This window comes from Crinia signifera, chromosome 1 (assembly GCF_055691185.1).
Source record: "Crinia signifera chromosome 1, ASM5569118v1, whole genome shotgun sequence".
Taxonomy (NCBI): Eukaryota; Metazoa; Chordata; class Amphibia; order Anura; family Myobatrachidae; genus Crinia; species Crinia signifera.
This window is the reverse complement of record NC_139217.1, coordinates 471,254,222-471,272,708: the sequence shown is the minus strand read 5'-3', so window position 1 is coordinate 471,272,708 and position 18,487 is coordinate 471,254,222. Positions and strand designations below refer to the sequence as shown.

The 18,487-nt window shown below is 47.3% G+C and overlaps 1 protein-coding gene across 5 annotated transcripts in view; it reads left to right on the top strand.

Moving 5' to 3' along the window:
- LOC146023865 (phospholipid-transporting ATPase ID-like) overlaps positions 1 to 18,487 on the top strand; it is a 147,142-nt gene that overhangs the window by 52,022 nt on the left and 76,633 nt on the right. The window contains exon 1 of one of the 5 annotated variants that reach the window (XM_083155403.1): positions 17,660 to 17,742. The exons of 3 other annotated variants lie outside the window; for them this stretch is intronic. The gene's annotated coding sequence lies outside the window, so the exon portion shown is untranslated. Of the gene's footprint in view, positions 1 to 17,659; positions 17,743 to 17,766; positions 17,916 to 18,487 lie in introns of those variants that run through there. One more of the 5 variants, XM_083155402.1, reaches the window with a different exon arrangement.

The following is an 18,487-nucleotide window of genomic DNA, read 5'->3' as shown; positions in this document are numbered from 1 at the left end:
CCGGAGTCTGTTATATAGATATGTGCCAGGATGTATCACTGGTGTATAGTCACAGACCTACACCTCTCATACAGGGAGTATTGGGCTAGGAAGGGTTACAGCCAGAGTCTGTTATATAGATATGTGCGAGGATGTATCACTGGTGTATAGTCACAGACCTACACCTCTCATACAGGGAGTATTGGGCTAGGAAGGGTTACAGCCGGAGTCTGTTATATAGATGTGTGCGAGGATGTATCACTGGTGTATAGTCACAGACCTACACCTCTCATACAGGCAGTATTGGGCTAGGAAGGGTTACAGCCGGAGTCTGTTATATAGATGTGTGCGAGGATGTATCACTGGTGTATAGTCACAGACCTACACCTCTCATACAGGGAGTATTGGGCTAGGAAGGGTTACAGCCGGAGTCTGTTATATAGATGTGTGCGAGGATGTATCACTGGCGTATAGTCACAGACCTACACCTCTCATACAGGGAGTATTGGGCTAGGAAGGGTTACAGCCGGAGTCTGTTATATAGATATGTGCGAGGATGTATCACTGGCGTATAGTCACAGACCTACACCTCTCATACAGGGAGTATTGGGCTAGGAAGGGTTACAGCCGGAGTCTGTTATATAGATGTGTGCGAGGATGTATCACTGGCGTATAGTCACAGACCTACACCTCTCATACAGGGAGTATTGGGCTAGGAAGGGTTACAGCCGGAGTCTGTTATATAGATATGTGCGAGGATGTATCACTGGCGTATAATCACAGACCTACACCTCTCATACAGGGAGTATTGGGCTAGGAAGGGTTACAGCCGGAGTCTGTTATATAGATATGTGCGAGGATGTATCACTGTCCTCTAGTCACAGACCTACACCTCTCATACAGGGAGTATTGGGCTAGGAAGGGTTACAGCCGGAGTCTGTTATATAGATATGTACGAGGATGTATCACTGGTGTATAGTCACAGACCTACACCTCTCATACAGGGAGTATTGGGCTAGGAAGGGTTACAGCCGGAGTCTGTTATATAGATATGTGCCAGGATGTATCACTGGTGTATAGTCACAGACCTACACCTCTCATACAGGGAGTATTGGGCTAGGAAGGGTTACAGCCGGAGTCTGTTATATAGATGTGTGCGAGGATGTATCACTGGTGTATAGTCACAGACCTACACCTCTCATACAGGGAGTATTGGGCTAGGAAGGGTTACAGCCGAAGTCTGTTATATAGATATGTGCGAGGATGTATCACTGGCGTATAGTCACAGACCTACACCTCTCATACAGGGAGTATTGGGCTAGGAAGGGTTACAGCCGGAGTCTGTTATATAGATGTGTGCGAGGATGTATCACTGGTGTATAGTCACAGACCTACACCTCTCATACAGGGAGTATTGGGCTAGGAAGGGTTACAGCCGGAGTCTGTTATATAGATATGTGCCAGGATGTATCACTGGTGTATAGTCACAGACCTACACCTCTCATACAGGGAGTATTGGGCTAGGAAGGGTTACAGCCGGAGTCTGTTATATAGATATGTGCGAGGATGTATCACTGGTGTATAGTCACAGACCTACACCTCTCATACAGGCAGTATTGGGCTAGGAAGGGTTACAGCCGGAGTCTGTTATATAGATATGTGCGAGGATGTATCACTGGTGTATAGTCACAGACCTACACCTCTCATACAGGGAGTATTGGGCTAGGAAGGGTTACAGCCGGAGTCTGTTATATAGATGTGTGCCAGGATGTATCACTGGTGTATAGTCACAGACCTACACCTCTCATACAGGGAGTATTGGGCTAGGAAGGGTTACAGCCAGAGTCTGTTATATAGATATGTGCGAGGATGTATCACTGGTGTATAGTCACAGACCTACACCTCTCATACAGGGAGTATTGGGCTAGGAAGGGTTACAGCCGGAGTCTGTTATATAGATATGTGCCAGGATGTATCACTGGTGTATAGTCACAGACCTACACCTCTCATACAGGGAGTATTGGGCTAGGAAGGGTTACAGCCGGAGTCTGTTATATAGATATGTGCGAGGATGTATCACTGGTGTATAGTCACAGACCTACACCTCTCATACAGGGAGTATTGGGCTAGGAAGGGTTACAGCCGGAGTCTGTTATATAGATATGTGCGAGGATGTATCACTGGTGTATAGTCACAGACCTACACCTCTCATACAGGGAGTATTGGGCTAGGAAGGGTTACAGCCGGAGTCTGTTATATAGATGTGTGCGAGGATGTATCACTGGTGTATAGTCACAGACCTACACCTCTCTCACAGGGAGTATTGGGCTAGGAAGGGTTACAGCCGGAGTCTGTTATATAGATATGTGCGAGGATGTATCACTGGCGTATAGTCACAGACCTACACCTCTCATACAGGGAGTATTGGGCTAGGAAGGGTTACAGCCGGAGTCTGTTATATAGATGTGTGCGAGGATGTATCACTGGTGTATAGTCACAGACCTACACCTCTCATACAGGGAGTATTGGGCTAGGAAGGGTTACAGCCGGAGTCTGTTATATAGATATGTGCCAGGATGTATCACTGGTGTATAGTCACAGACCTACACCTCTCATACAGGGAGTATTGGGCTAGGAAGGGTTACAGCCGGAGTCTGTTATATAGATATGTGCGAGGATGTATCACTGGTGTATAGTCACAGACCTACACCTCTCATACAGGGAGTATTGGGCTAGGAAGGGTTACAGCCGGAGTCTGTTATATAGATGTGTGCCAGGATGTATCACTGGTGTATAGTCACAGACCTACACCTCTCATACAGGGAGTATTGGGCTAGGAAGGGTTACAGCCAGAGTCTGTTATATAGATATGTGCGAGGATGTATCACTGGTGTATAGTCACAGACCTACACCTCTCATACAGGGAGTATTGGGCTAGGAAGGGTTACAGCCGGAGTCTGTTATATAGATATGTGCCAGGATGTATCACTGGTGTATAGTCACAGACCTACACCTCTCATACAGGGAGTATTGGGCTAGGAAGGGTTACAGCCGGAGTCTGTTATATAGATGTGTGCGAGGATGTATCACTGGTGTATAGTCACAGACCTACACCTCTCTCACAGGGAGTATTGGGCTAGGAAGGGTTACAGCCGGAGTCTGTTATATAGATATGTGCGAGGATGTATCACTGGTGTATAGTCACAGACCTACACCTCTCATACAGGGAGTATTGGGCTAGGAAGGGTTACAGCCAGAGTCTGTTATATAGATATGTGCGAGGATGTATCACTGGCGTATAGTCACAGACCTACACCTCTCATACAGGGAGTATTGGGCTAGGAAGGGTTACAGCCGGAGTCTGTTATATAGATGTGTGCGAGGATGTATTACTGGTGTATAGTCACAGACCTACACCTCTCATACAGGGAGTATTGGGCTAGGAAGGGTTACAGCCGGAGTCTGTTATATAGATGTGTGCGAGGATGTATCACTGTCCTCTAGTCACAGACCTACACCTCTCATACAGGGAGTTTTGGGCTAGGAAGGGTTACAGCCGGAGTCTGTTATATAGATATGTGCGAGGATGTATCACTGTCCTCTAGTCACAGACCTACACCTCTCATACAGGGAGTATTGGGCTAGGAAGGGTTACAGCCGGAGTCTGTTATATAGATGTGTGCGAGGATGTATCACTGGTGTATAGTCACAGACCTACACCTCTCATACAGGGAGTATTGGGCTAGGAAGGGTTACAGCCGGAGTCTGTTATATAGATGTGTGCCAGGATGTATCACTGGTGTATAGTCACAGACCTACACCTCTCATACAGGGAGTATTGGGCTAGGAAGGGTTACAGCCGGAGTCTGTTATATAGATATGTGCCAGGATGTATCACTGGTGTATAGTCACAGACCTACACCTCTCATACAGGGAGTATTGGGCTAGGAAGGGTTACAGCCAGAGTCTGTTATATAGATATGTGCGAGGATGTATCACTGTCCTCTAGTCACAGACCTACACCTCTCATACAGGGAGTATTGGGCTAGGAAGGGTTACAGCCGGAGTCTGTTATATAGATATGTGCGAGGATGTATCACTGTCCTCTAGTCACAGACCTACACCTCTCATACAGGGAGTATTGGGCTAGGAAGGGTTACAGCCGGAGTCTGTTATATAGATGTGTGCGAGGATGTATCACCGGCGTATAGTCACAGACCTACACCTCTCATACAGGGAGTATTGGGCTAGGAAGGGTTACAGCCGGAGTCTGTTATATAGATATGTGCGAGGATGTATCACTGTCCTCTAGTCACAGACCTACAACTCTCACACAGGGAGTATTGGGCTAGGAAGGGTTACAGCCGGAGTCTGTTATATAGATATGTGCGAGGATGTATCACTGGCGTATAGTCACAGACCTACACCTCTCATACAGGGAGTACTGGGCTAGGAAGGGTTACAGCCGGAGTCTGTTATATAGATATGTGCCAGGATGTATCACTGGTGTATAGTCACAGACCTACACCTCTCATACAGGGAGTATTGGGCTAGGAAGGGTTACAGCCGGAGTCTGTTATATAGATGTGTGCGAGGATGTATCACTGGCGTATAGTCACAGACCTACACCTCTCATACAGGGAGTATTGGGCTCAGAAGGGTTACAGCCGGAGTCTGTTATATAGATGTGTGCGAGGATGTATCACTGGCGTATAGTCACAGACCTACACCTCTCATACAGGGAGTACTGGGCTAGGAAGGGTTACAGCCGGAGTCTGTTATATAGATATGTGCGAGGATGTATCACTGGTGTATAGTCACAGACCTGCACCTCTCATACAGGGAGTATTGGGCTAGGAAGGGTTACAGCTGGAGTCTGTTATATAGATATGTACGAGGATGTATCACTGGTGTATAGTCACAGACCTACACCTCTCATACAGGGAGTATTGGGCTAGGAAGGGTTACAGCCGGAGTCTGTTATATAGATGTGTGCGAGGATGTATCACTGGTGTATAGTCACAGACCTACACCTCTCATACAGGGAGTATTGGGGTAGGAAGGGTTACAGCCGGAGTCTGTTATATAGATATGTGCGAGGATGTATCACTGGTGTATAGTCACAGACCTACACCTCTCATACAGGGAGTATTGGGCTAGGAAGGGTTACAGCCGGAGTCTGTTATATAGATATGTGCGAGGATGTATCACTGGTGTATAGTCACAGACCTACACCTCTCATACAGGGAGTATTGGGCTAGGAAGGGTTACAGCCGGAGTCTGTTATATAGATATGTGCGAGGATGTATCACTGGCGTATAGTCACAGACCTGCACCTCTCATACAGGGAGTATTGGGCTAGGAAGGGTTACAGCCGGAGTCTGTTATATAGATATGTGCGAGGATGTATCACTGGTGTATAGTCACAGACCTACACCTCTCATACAGGGAGTATTGGGCTAGGAAGGGTTACAGCCGGAGTCTGTTATATAGATGTGTGCGAGGATGTATCACTGGTGTATAGTCACAGACCTACACCTCTCATACAGGGAGTATTGGGCTAGGAAGGGTTACAGCCGGAGTCTGTTATATAGATATGTGCGAGGATGTATCACTGGTGTATAGTCACAGACCTACACCTCTCATACAGGGAGTATTGGGCTAGGAAGGGTTACAGCCGGAGTCTGTTATATAGATATGTGCCAGGATGTATCACTGGTGTATAGTCACAGACCTACACCTCTCATACAGGGAGTATTGGGCTAGGAAGGGTTACAGCCGGAGTCTGTTATATAGATATGTGCGAGGATGTATCACTGGTGTATAGTCACAGACCTACACCTCTCATACAGGGAGTATTGGGCTAGGAAGGGTTACAGCCGGAGTCTGTTATATAGATGTGTGCGAGGATGTATCACTGGTGTATAGTCACAGACCTACACCTCTCATACAGGGAGTATTGGGCTAGGAAGGGTTACAGCCGGAGTCTGTTATATAGATGTGTGCGAGGATGTATCACTGGTGTATAGTCACAGACCTACACCTCTCATACAGGGAGTATTGGGCTAGGAAGGGTTACAGCCGGAGTCTGTTATATAGATATGTGCGAGGATGTATCACTGGTGTATAGTCACAGACCTACACCTCTCATACAGGGAGTATTGGGCTAGGAAGGGTTACAGCCGGAGTCTGTTATATAGATGTGTGCGAGGATGTATCACTGGTGTATAGTCACAGACCTACACCTCTCATACAGGGAGTATTGGGCTAGGAAGGGTTACAGCCGGAGTCTGTTATATAGATATGTGCGAGGATGTATCACTGGCGTATAGTCACAGACCTACACCTCTCATACAGGGAGTATTGGGCTAGGAAGGGTTACAGCCGGAGTCTGTTATATAGATGTGTGCGAGGATGTATCACTGGTGTATAGTCACAGACCTACACCTCTCATACAGGGAGTATTGGGCTAGGAAGGGTTACAGCCGGAGTCTGTTATATAGATATGTGCCAGGATGTATCACTGGTGTATAGTCACAGACCTACACCTCTCATACAGGGAGTATTGGGCTAGGAAGGGTTACAGCCGGAGTCTGTTATATAGATGTGTGCGAGGATGTATCACTGGCGTATAGTCACAGACCTACACCTCTCATACAGGGAGTATTGGGCTAGGAAGAGTTACAGCCGGAGTCTGTTATATAGATATGTGCGAGGATGTATCACTGGTGTATAGTCACAGACCTACACCTCTCATACAGGGAGTATTGGGCTAGGAAGGGTTACAGCCGGAGTCTGTTATATAGATATGTGCCAGGATGTATCACTGGTGTATAGTCACAGACCTACACCTCTCATACAGGGAGTATTGGGCTAGGAAGGGTTACAGCCGGAGTCTGTTATATAGATATGTGCGAGGATGTATCACTGGTGTATAGTCACAGACCTACACCTCTCATACAGGGAGTATTGGGCTAGGAAGGGTTACAGCCGGAGTCTATTATATAGATGTGTGCGAGGATGTATCACTGGTGTATAGTCACAGACCTACACCTCTCATACAGGGAGTATTGGGCTAGGAAGGGTTACAGCCGGAGTCTGTTATATAGATATGTGCGAGGATGTATCACTGGTGTATAGTCACAGACCTACACCTCTCATACAGGGAGTATTGGGCTAGGAAGGGTTACAGCCGGAGTCTGTTATATAGATATGTGCGAGGATGTATCACTGGCGTATAGTCACAGACCTACACCTCTCATACAGGGAGTATTGGGCTAGGAAGGGTTACAGCCGGAGTCTGTTATATAGATGTGTGCGAGGATGTATCACTGGCGTATAGTCACAGACCTACACCTCTCATACAGGGAGTATTGGGCTAGGAAGGGTTACAGCCGGAGTCTGTTATATAGATATGTGCCAGGATGTATCACTGGTGTATAGTCACAGACCTACACCTCTCATACAGGGAGTATTGGGCTAGGAAGGGTTACAGCCGGAGTCTGTTATATAGATGTGTGCGAGGATGTATCACTGGTGTATAGTCACAGACCTACACCTCTCATACAGGGAGTATTGGGCTAGGAAGGGTTACAGCCAGAGTCTGTTATATAGATATGTGCGAGGATGTATCACTGGTGTATAGTCACAGACCTACACCTCTCATACAGGGAGTATTGGGCTAGGAAGGGTTACAGCCGGAGTCTGTTATATAGATATGTGCCAGGATGTATCACTGGTGTATAGTCACAGACCTACACCTCTCATACAGGGAGTATTGGGCTAGGAAGGGTTACAGCCGGAGTCTGTTATATAGATGTGTGCGAGGATGTATCACTGGTGTATAGTCACAGACCTACACCTCTCTCACAGGGAGTATTGGGCTAGGAAGGGTTACAGCCGGAGTCTGTTATATAGATATGTGCGAGGATGTATCACTGGTGTATAGTCACAGACCTACACCTCTCATACAGGGAGTATTGGGCTAGGAAGGGTTACAGCCAGAGTCTGTTATATAGATATGTGCGAGGATGTATCACTGGCGTATAGTCACAGACCTACACCTCTCATACAGGGAGTATTGGGCTAGGAAGGGTTACAGCCGGAGTCTGTTATATAGATGTGTGCGAGGATGTATTACTGGTGTATAGTCACAGACCTACACCTCTCATACAGGGAGTATTGGGCTAGGAAGGGTTACAGCCGGAGTCTGTTATATAGATGTGTGCGAGGATGTATCACTGTCCTCTAGTCACAGACCTACACCTCTCATACAGGGAGTATTGGGCTAGGAAGGGTTACAGCCGGAGTCTGTTATATAGATATGTGCGAGGATGTATCACTGTCCTCTAGTCACAGACCTACACCTCTCATACAGGGAGTATTGGGCTAGGAAGGGTTACAGCCGGAGTCTGTTATATAGATGTGTGCGAGGATGTATCACTGGTGTATAGTCACAGACCTACACCTCTCATACAGGGAGTATTGGGCTAGGAAGGGTTACAGCCGGAGTCTGTTATATAGATGTGTGCCAGGATGTATCACTGGTGTATAGTCACAGACCTACACCTCTCATACAGGGAGTATTGGGCTAGGAAGGGTTACAGCCGGAGTCTGTTATATAGATATGTGCCAGGATGTATCACTGGTGTATAGTCACAGACCTACACCTCTCATACAGGGAGTATTGGGCTAGGAAGGGTTACAGCCAGAGTCTGTTATATAGATATGTGCGAGGATGTATCACTGTCCTCTAGTCACAGACCTACACCTCTCATACAGGGAGTATTGGGCTAGGAAGGGTTACAGCCGGAGTCTGTTATATAGATATGTGCGAGGATGTATCACTGTCCTCTAGTCACAGACCTACACCTCTCATACAGGGAGTATTGGGCTAGGAAGGGTTACAGCCGGAGTCTGTTATATAGATGTGTGCGAGGATGTATCACCGGCGTATAGTCACAGACCTACACCTCTCATACAGGGAGTATTGGGCTAGGAAGGGTTACAGCCGGAGTCTGTTATATAGATATGTGCGAGGATGTATCACTGTCCTCTAGTCACAGACCTACAACTCTCACACAGGGAGTATTGGGCTAGGAAGGGTTACAGCCGGAGTCTGTTATATAGATATGTGCGAGGATGTATCACTGGCGTATAGTCACAGACCTACACCTCTCATACAGGGAGTACTGGGCTAGGAAGGGTTACAGCCGGAGTCTGTTATATAGATATGTGCCAGGATGTATCACTGGTGTATAGTCACAGACCTACACCTCTCATACAGGGAGTATTGGGCTAGGAAGGGTTACAGCCGGAGTCTGTTATATAGATGTGTGCGAGGATGTATCACTGGCGTATAGTCACAGACCTACACCTCTCATACAGGGAGTATTGGGCTCAGAAGGGTTACAGCCGGAGTCTGTTATATAGATGTGTGCGAGGATGTATCACTGGCGTATAGTCACAGACCTACACCTCTCATACAGGGAGTACTGGGCTAGGAAGGGTTACAGCTGGAGTCTGTTATATAGATATGTACGAGGATGTATCACTGGTGTATAGTCACAGACCTACACCTCTCATACAGGGAGTATTGGGCTAGGAAGGGTTACAGCCGGAGTCTGTTATATAGATATGTGCGAGGATGTATCACTGGTGTATAGTCACAGACCTACACCTCTCATACAGGGAGTATTGGGCTAGGAAGGGTTACAGCCGGAGTCTGTTATATAGATATGTGCCAGGATGTATCACTGGTGTATAGTCACAGACCTACACCTCTCATACAGGGAGTATTGGGCTAGGAAGGGTTACAGCCGGAGTCTGTTATATAGATATGTGCCAGGATGTATCACTGGTGTATAGTCACAGACCTACACCTCTCATACAGGGAGTATTGGGCTAGGAAGGGTTACAGCCGGAGTCTGTTATATAGATGTGTGCGAGGATGTATCACCGGCGTATAGTCACAGACCTACACCTCTCATACAGGGAGTATTGGGCTAGGAAGGGTTACAGCCGGAGTCTGTTATATAGATATGTGCGAGGATGTATCACTGGTGTATAGTCACAGACCTACACCTCTCATACAGGGAGTATTGGGCTAGGAAGGGTTACAGCCGGAGTCTGTTATATAGATATGTGCCAGGATGTATCACTGGTGTATAGTCACAGACCTACACCTCTCATACAGGGAGTATTGGGCTAGGAAGGGTTACAGCCGGAGTCTGTTATATAGATATGTGCCAGGATGTATCACTGGTGTATAGTCACAGACCTACACCTCTCATACAGGGAGTATTGGGCTAGGAAGGGTTACAGCCAGAGTCTGTTATATAGATATGTGCGAGGATGTATCACTGGTGTATAGTCACAGACCTACACCTCTCATACAGGGAGTATTGGGCTAGGAAGGGTTACAGCCGGAGTCTGTTATATAGATGTGTGCGAGGATGTATCACTGGTGTATAGTCACAGACCTACACCTCTCATACAGGGAGTATTGGGCTAGGAAGGGTTACAGCCGGAGTCTGTTATATAGATATGTGCGAGGATGTATCACTGGTGTATAGTCACAGACCTACACCTCTCATACAGGGAGTACTGGGCTAGGAAGGGTTACAGCCGGAGTCTGTTATATAGATGTGTGCGAGGATGTATCACTGGTGTATAGTCACAGACCTACACCTCTCATACAGGGAGTATTGGGCTAGGAAGGGTTACAGCCGGAGTCTGTTATATAGATATGTGCGAGGATGTATCGCTGGCGTATAGTCACAGACCTACACCTCTCATACAGGGAGTATTGGGCTAGGAAGGGTTACAGCCGGAGTCTGTTATATAGATATGTGCGAGGATGTATCACTGGTGTATAGTCGCAGACCTACACCTCTCATACAGGGAGTATTGGGCTAGGAAGGGTTACAGCCGGAGTCTGTTATATAGATATGTGCGAGGATGTATCGCTGGCGTATAGTCACAGACCTACACCTCTCATACAGGCAGTATTGGGCTAGGAAGGGTTACAGCCGGAGTCTGTTATATAGATGTGTGCGAGGATGTATCACTGGTGTATAGTCACAGACCTACACCTCTCATACAGGGAGTATTGGGGTAGGAAGGGTTACAGCCGGAGTCTGTTATATAGATGTGTGCGAGGATGTATCACTGGTGTATAATCACAGACCTACACATCTCATACAGGGAGTATTGGGCTAGGAAGGGTTACAGCCGGAGTCTGTTATATAGATATGTGCGAGGATGTATCACTGTCCTCTAGTCACAGACCTACACCTCTCATACAGGGAGTATTGGGCTAGGAAGGGTTACAGCCGGAGTCTGTTATATAGATGTGTGCGAGGATGTATCACTGGCGTATAGTCACAGACCTACACCTCTCATACAGGGAGTACTGGGCTAGGAAGGGTTACAGCCGGAGTCTGTTATATAGATGTGTGCGAGGATGTATCGCTGGCGTATAGTCACAGACCTACACCTCTCATACAGGGAGTATTGGGCTAGGAAGGGTTACAGCCGGAGTCTGTTATATAGATGTGTGCCAGGATGTATCACTGGTGTATAGTCACAGACCTACACCTCTCATACAGGGAGTATTGGGCTAGGAAGGGTTACAGCCGGAGTCTGTTATATAGATATGTGCCAGGATGTATCACTGGCGTATAGTCACAGACCTACACCTCTCATACAGGGAGTATTGGGCTAGGAAGGGTTACAGCCGGAGTCTGTTATATAGATGTGTGCGAGGATGTATCACTGGTGTATAGTCACAGACCTACACCTCTCATACAGGGAGTATTGGGCTAGGAAGGGTTACAGCCGGAGTCTGTTATATAGATGTGTGCCAGGATGTATCACTGGTGTATAGTCACAGACCTACACCTCTCATACAGGGAGTATTGGGCTAGGAAGGGTTACAGCCGGAGTCTGTTATATAGATGTGTGCGAGGATGTATCACTGTCCTCTAGTCACAGACCTACACCTCTCATACAGGGAGTATTGGGCTTGGAAGGGTTACAGCCGGAGTCTGTTATATAGATATGTGCGAGGATGTATCACTGGCGTATAGTCACAGACCTACACCTCTCATACAGGGAGTATTGGGCTAGGAAGGGTTACAGCCGGAGTCTGTTATATAGATGTGTGCGAGGATGTATCACTGTCCTCTAGTCACAGACCTACACCTCTCATACAGGGAGTATTGGGCTAGGAAGGGTTACAGCCGGAGTCTGTTATATAGATGTGTGCGAGGATGTATCACTGTCCTCTAGTCACAGACCTACACCTCTCATACAGGGAGTATTGGGCTTGGAAGGGTTACAGCCGGAGTCTGTTATATAGATATGTGCGAGGATGTATCACTGGCGTATAGTCACAGACCTACACCTCTCATACAGGGAGTATTGGGCTAGGAAGGGTTACAGCCGGAGTCTGTTATATAGATATGTGCGAGGATGTATCACTGGCGTATAGTCACAGACCTACACCTCTCATACAGGGAGTATTGGGCTAGGAAGGGTTACAGCCGGAGTCTGTTATATAGATGTGTGCGAGGATGTATCACTGGTGTATAGTCACAGACCTACACATCTCATACAGGGAGTATTGGGCTAGGAAGGGTTACAGCTGGAGTCTGTTATATAGATATGTGCGAGGATGTATCACTGGCGTATAGTCACAGACCTACACCTCTCATACAGGGAGTATTGGGCTAGGAAGGGTTACAGCCGGAGTCTGTTATATAGATATGTGCGAGGATGTATCACTGGCGTATAGTCACAGACCTACACCTCTCATACAGGGAGTATTGGGCTAGGAAGGGTTACAGCCGGAGTCTGTTATATAGATATGTGCGAGGATGTATCACTGGTGTATAGTCACAGACCTACACCTCTCATACAGGGAGTATTGGGCTAGGAAGGGTTACAGCCGGAGTCTGTTATATAGATATGTGCCAGGATGTATCACTGGCGTATAGACACAGACCTACACCTCTCATACAGGGAGTATTGGGCTAGGAAGGGTTACAGCCGGAGTCTGTTATATAGATGTGTGCGAGGATGTATCACTGGTGTATAGTCACAGACCTACACCTCTCATACAGGGAGTATTGGGCTAGGAAGGGTTACAGCCGGAGTCTGTTATATAGATGTGTGCGAGGATGTATCACTGGCGTATAGTCACAGACCTACACCTCTCACACAGGGAGTATTGGGCTAGGAAGGGTTACAGCCGGAGTCTGTTATATAGATGTGTGCGAGGATGTATCACTGGCGTATAGTCACAGACCTACACCTCTCATACAGGGAGTATTGGGCTAGGAAGGGTTACAGCCGGAGTCTGTTATATAGATATGTGCGAGGATGTATCACTGGTGTATAGACACAGACCTACACCTCTCATACAGGGAGTATTGGGCTAGGAAGGGTTACAGCCGGAGTCTGTTATATAGATATGTACGAGGATGTATCACTGGTGTATAGTCACAGACCTACACCTCTCATACAGGGAGTATTGGGCTAGGAAGGGTTACAGCCAGAGTCTGTTATATAGATATGTGCGAGGATGTATCACTGTCCTCTAGTCACAGACCTACACCTCTCATACAGGGAGTATTGGGCTAGGAAGGGTTACAGCCAGAGTCTGTTATATAGATATGTGCGAGGATGTATCACTGGCGTATAGTCACAGACCTACACCTCTCATACAGGGAGTATTGGGCTAGGAAGGGTTACAGCCGGAGTCTGTTATATAGATATGTGCGAGGATGTATCACTGGCGTATAGACACAGACCTACACCTCTCATACAGGGAGTATTGGGCTAGGAAGGGTTACAGCCGGAGTCTGTTATATAGATGTGTGCGAGGATGTATCACTGGTGTATAGTCACAGACCTACACCTCTCATACAGGGAGTATTGGGCTAGGAAGGGTTACAGCCGGAGTCTGTTATATAGATGTGTGCGAGGATGTATCACTGGTGTATAGTCACAGACCTACACCTCTCATACAGGGAGTATTGGGCTAGGAAGGGTTACAGCCGGAGTCTGTTATATAGATGTGTGCCAGGATGTATCACTGGTGTATAGTCACAGACCTACACCTCTCATACAGGGAGTATTGGGCTAGGAAGGGTTACAGCCGGAGTCTGTTATATAGATATGTGCGAGGATGTATCACTGGTGTATAATCACAGACCTACACATCTCATACAGGGAGTATTGGGCTAGGAAGGGTTACAGCCGGAGTCTGTTATATAGATATGTGCGAGGATGTATCACTGTCCTCTAGTCACAGACCTACACCTCTCATACAGGGAGTATTGGGCTTGGAAGGGTTACAGCTGGAGTCTGTTATATAGATATGTGCCAGGATGTATCACTGGCGTATAGTCACAGACCTACACCTCTCATACAGGGAGTATTGGGCTAGGAAGGGTTACAGCCGGAGTCTGTTATATAGATGTGTGCGAGGATGTATCACTGATGTATAGTCACAGACCTACACCTCTCATACAGGGAGTATTGGGCTAGGAAGGGTTACAGCCGGAGTCTGTTATATAGATATGTGCGAGGATGTATCACTGGCGTATAGTCACAGACCTACACCTCTCATACAGGGAGTATTGGGCTAGGAAGGGTTACAGCCGGAGTCTGTTATATAGATGTGTTCGAGGATGTATCACTGGTGTATAGTCACAGATCTACACCTCTCATACAGGGAGTATTGGGCTAGGAAGGGTTACAGCCGGAGTCTGTTATATAGATATGTGCCAGGATGTATCACTGATGTATAGTCACAGACCTACACCTCTCATACAGGGAGTATTGGGCTAGGAAGGGTTACAGCCGGAGTCTGTTATATAGATATGTGCGAGGATGTATCACTGGCGTATAGTCACAGACCTACACCTCTCATACAGGGAGTATTGGGCTAGGAAGGGTTACAGCCGGAGTCTGTTATATAGATGTGTTCGAGGATGTATCACTGGTGTATAGTCACAGACCTACACCTCTCATACAGGGAGTATTGGGCTAGGAAGGGTTAAAGCCGGAGTCTGTTATATAGATGTGTGCGAGGATGTATCACTGGCGTATAGTCACAGACCTACACCTCCCATACAGGGAGTATTGGGGTAGGAAGGGTTACAGCCCGAGTCTGTTATATAGATATGTGCGAGGATGTATCACTGGCGTATAGTCACAGACCTACACCTCTCATACAGGGAGTATTGGACTAGGAAGGGTTACAGCCGGAGTCTGTTATATAGATATGTGCGAGGATGTATCACTGGCGTATAGTCACAGACCTACACCTCTCATACAGGGAGTATTGGGCTAGGAAGGGTTACAGCCGGAGTCTGTTATATAGATATGTGCGAGGATGTATCACTGGCGTATAGTCACAGACCTACACCTCTCATACAGGGAGTATTGGGCTAGGAAGGGTTACAGCCGGAGTCTGTTATATAGATGTGTGCCAGGATGTATCACTGGCGTATAGTCACAGACCTACACCTCTCATACAGGGAGTATTGGGCTAGGAAGGGTTACAGCCGGAGTCTGTTATATAGATATGTGCGAGGATGTATCACTGGTGTATAGTCACAGACCTACACCTCTCATACAGGCAGTATTGGGCTAGGAAGGGTTACAGCCGGAGTCTGTTATATAGATGTGTGCGAGGATGTATCACTGGTGTATAGTCACAGACCTACACCTCTCATACAGGGAGTATTGGGCTAGGAAGGGTTACAGCCGGAGTCTGTTATATAGATGTGTGCCAGGATGTATCACTGGTAGATAGTCACAGACCTACACCTCTCATACAGGGAGTATTGGGCTAGGAAGGGTTACAGCCGGAGTCTGTTATATAGATATGTGCCAGGATGTATCACTGGCGTATAGTCACAGACCTACACCTCTCATACAGGGAGTATTGGGCTAGGAAGGGTTACAGCCGGAGTCTGTTATATAGATATGTGCGAGGATGTATTACTGGTGTATAGTCACAGACCTACACCTCTCATACAGGGAGTATTGGGCTAGGAAGGGTTACAGCCGGAGTCTGTTATATAGATGTGTGCAAGGATGTATCACTGGTGTATAGTCACAGACCTACACCTCTCATACAGGGAGTATTGGGCTAGGAAGGGTTACAGCCGGAGTCTGTTATATAGATATGTGCGAGGATGTATCACTGGTGTATAGTCACAGACCTACACCTCTCATACAGGGAGTATTGGGCTAGGAAGGGTTACAGCCGGAGTCTGTTATATAGATATGTGCGAGGATGTATCACTGGTGTATAGTCACAGACCTACACCTCTCATACAAGGAGTATTGGGCTAGGAAGGGTTACAGCCGGAGTCTGTTATATAGATGTGTGCGAGGATGTATCGCTGGCGTATAGTCACAGACCTACACCTCTCATACAAGGAGTATTGGGCTAGGAAGGGTTACAGCCGGAGTCTGTTATATAGATGTGTGCCAGGATGTATCACTGGTGTATAGTCACAGACCTACACCTCTCATACAGGGAGTATTGGGCTAGGAAGGGTTACAGCCGGAGTCTGTTATATAGATATGTGCCAGGATGTATCACTGGTGTATAGTCACAGACCTACACCTCTCATACAGGGAGTATTGGGCTAGGAAGGGTTACAGCCGGAGTCTGTTATATAGATATGTGAGAGGATGTATCACTGGTGTATAGTCACAGACCTACACCTCTCATACAGGGAGTATTGGACTAGGAAGGGTTACAGCCGGAGTCTGTTATATAGATATGTGCGAGGATGTATCACTGGCGTATAGTCACAGACCTACACCTCTCATACAGGGAGTATTGGGCTAGGAAGGGTTACAGCCGGAGTCTGTTATATAGATGTGTGCGAGGATGTATCACTGGTGTATAGTCACAGACCTACACCTCTCATACAGGGAGTATTGGGCTAGGAAGGGTTACAGCCGGAGTCTGTTATATAGATGTGTGCGAGGATGTATCACTGGTGTATAGTCACAGACCTACACCTCTCATACAGGGAGTATTGGGCTAGGAAGGGTTACAGCTGGAGTCTGTTATATAGATATGTACGAGGATGTATCACTGGTGTATAGTCACAGACCTGCACCTCTCATACAGGGAGTATTGGGCTAGGAAGGGTTACAGCCGGAGTCTGTTATATAGATGTGTGCCAGGATGTATCACTGGTGTATAGTCACAGACCTACACCTCTCATACAGGGAGTATTGGGCTAGGAAGGGTTACAGCCGGAGTCTGTTATATAGATGTGTGCGAGGATGTATCACTGGTGTATAGTCACAGACCTACACCTCTCATACAGGGAGTATTGGGCTAGGAAGGGTTACAGCCGGAGTCTGTTATATAGATATGTGCCAGGATGTATCACTGGTGTATAGTCACAGACCTACACCTCTCATACAGGGAGTATTGGGCTAGGAAGGGTTACAGCCGGAGTCTGTTATATAGATGTGTGCGAGGATGTATCACTGGTGTATAGTCACAGACCTACACCTCTCATACAGGGAGTATTGGGCTTGGAAGGGTTACAGCCGGAGTCTGTGACTTTGTTTAATCTACAAAGTAAACAGAGGACTGGCAGGTTGTAACTCAGCCTTGGGACACATGAAGCATGAACTCTTCTGGCAGCAACTTGTATGTAAATGGAGTTCACACCACCAACAATAATGTCACACTGAGGTGACAGACCAGTGAGCCATGTAAGTCACACGTTTATACACAGTGTATGCAGCACCTGCATTGTTACCTGTGTTGTATCTCTGGCTTATGGGGGGCACAGGTAACTAGTGTCATACAGTTACCGACAGCGGGACAACGGCCGCTATAGGACAAATGTGACACCTACTGAACTCTTTATGCAAGAGGATTACAGGTATGGAATTCCGGCTGGTGTTAGGATGTGAGGTTGGGATAGCTGCTGGTCTAGGTATGGATGAGGGTGGAGGTATGGAATACCAGCTCTGGTGTTAGGGTGTGAGGTTGGGATAGCTGCTGGTCTAGGTATGGATGAAGGTGGAGGTATGGAATACCAGCTCTGGGGTAGGATGTGAGGTTGGGATAGCTGCTGGTCTAGGTATGGATGAGGGCGGAGGTATGGAATACTAGCTCTGGTGTTAGGATGTGAGGTTGGGATAGCTGCTGGTCTAGGTATGGATGAGGGTGGAGGTATGGAATACCAGCTCTGGGGTAGGATGTGAGGTTGGGATAGCTGCTGGTATAGGTATGGATGAGGGCGGAGGTACGGAATACCAGCACTGGTGTAGGATGTGAGGTTGGTATAGCTGCTGGTATAGGTATGGATGAGGGCGGAGGTACGGAATACCAGCTCTGGTGTAGGATGTGAGGTTGGGCTAGCTGCTGGTCTAGGTATGGATGAGGATGGAGGCATGGAATACTGGCTCTGGTGTAGGATGTGAGGTTGGTATAGCTGCCAGTCTAGGTATG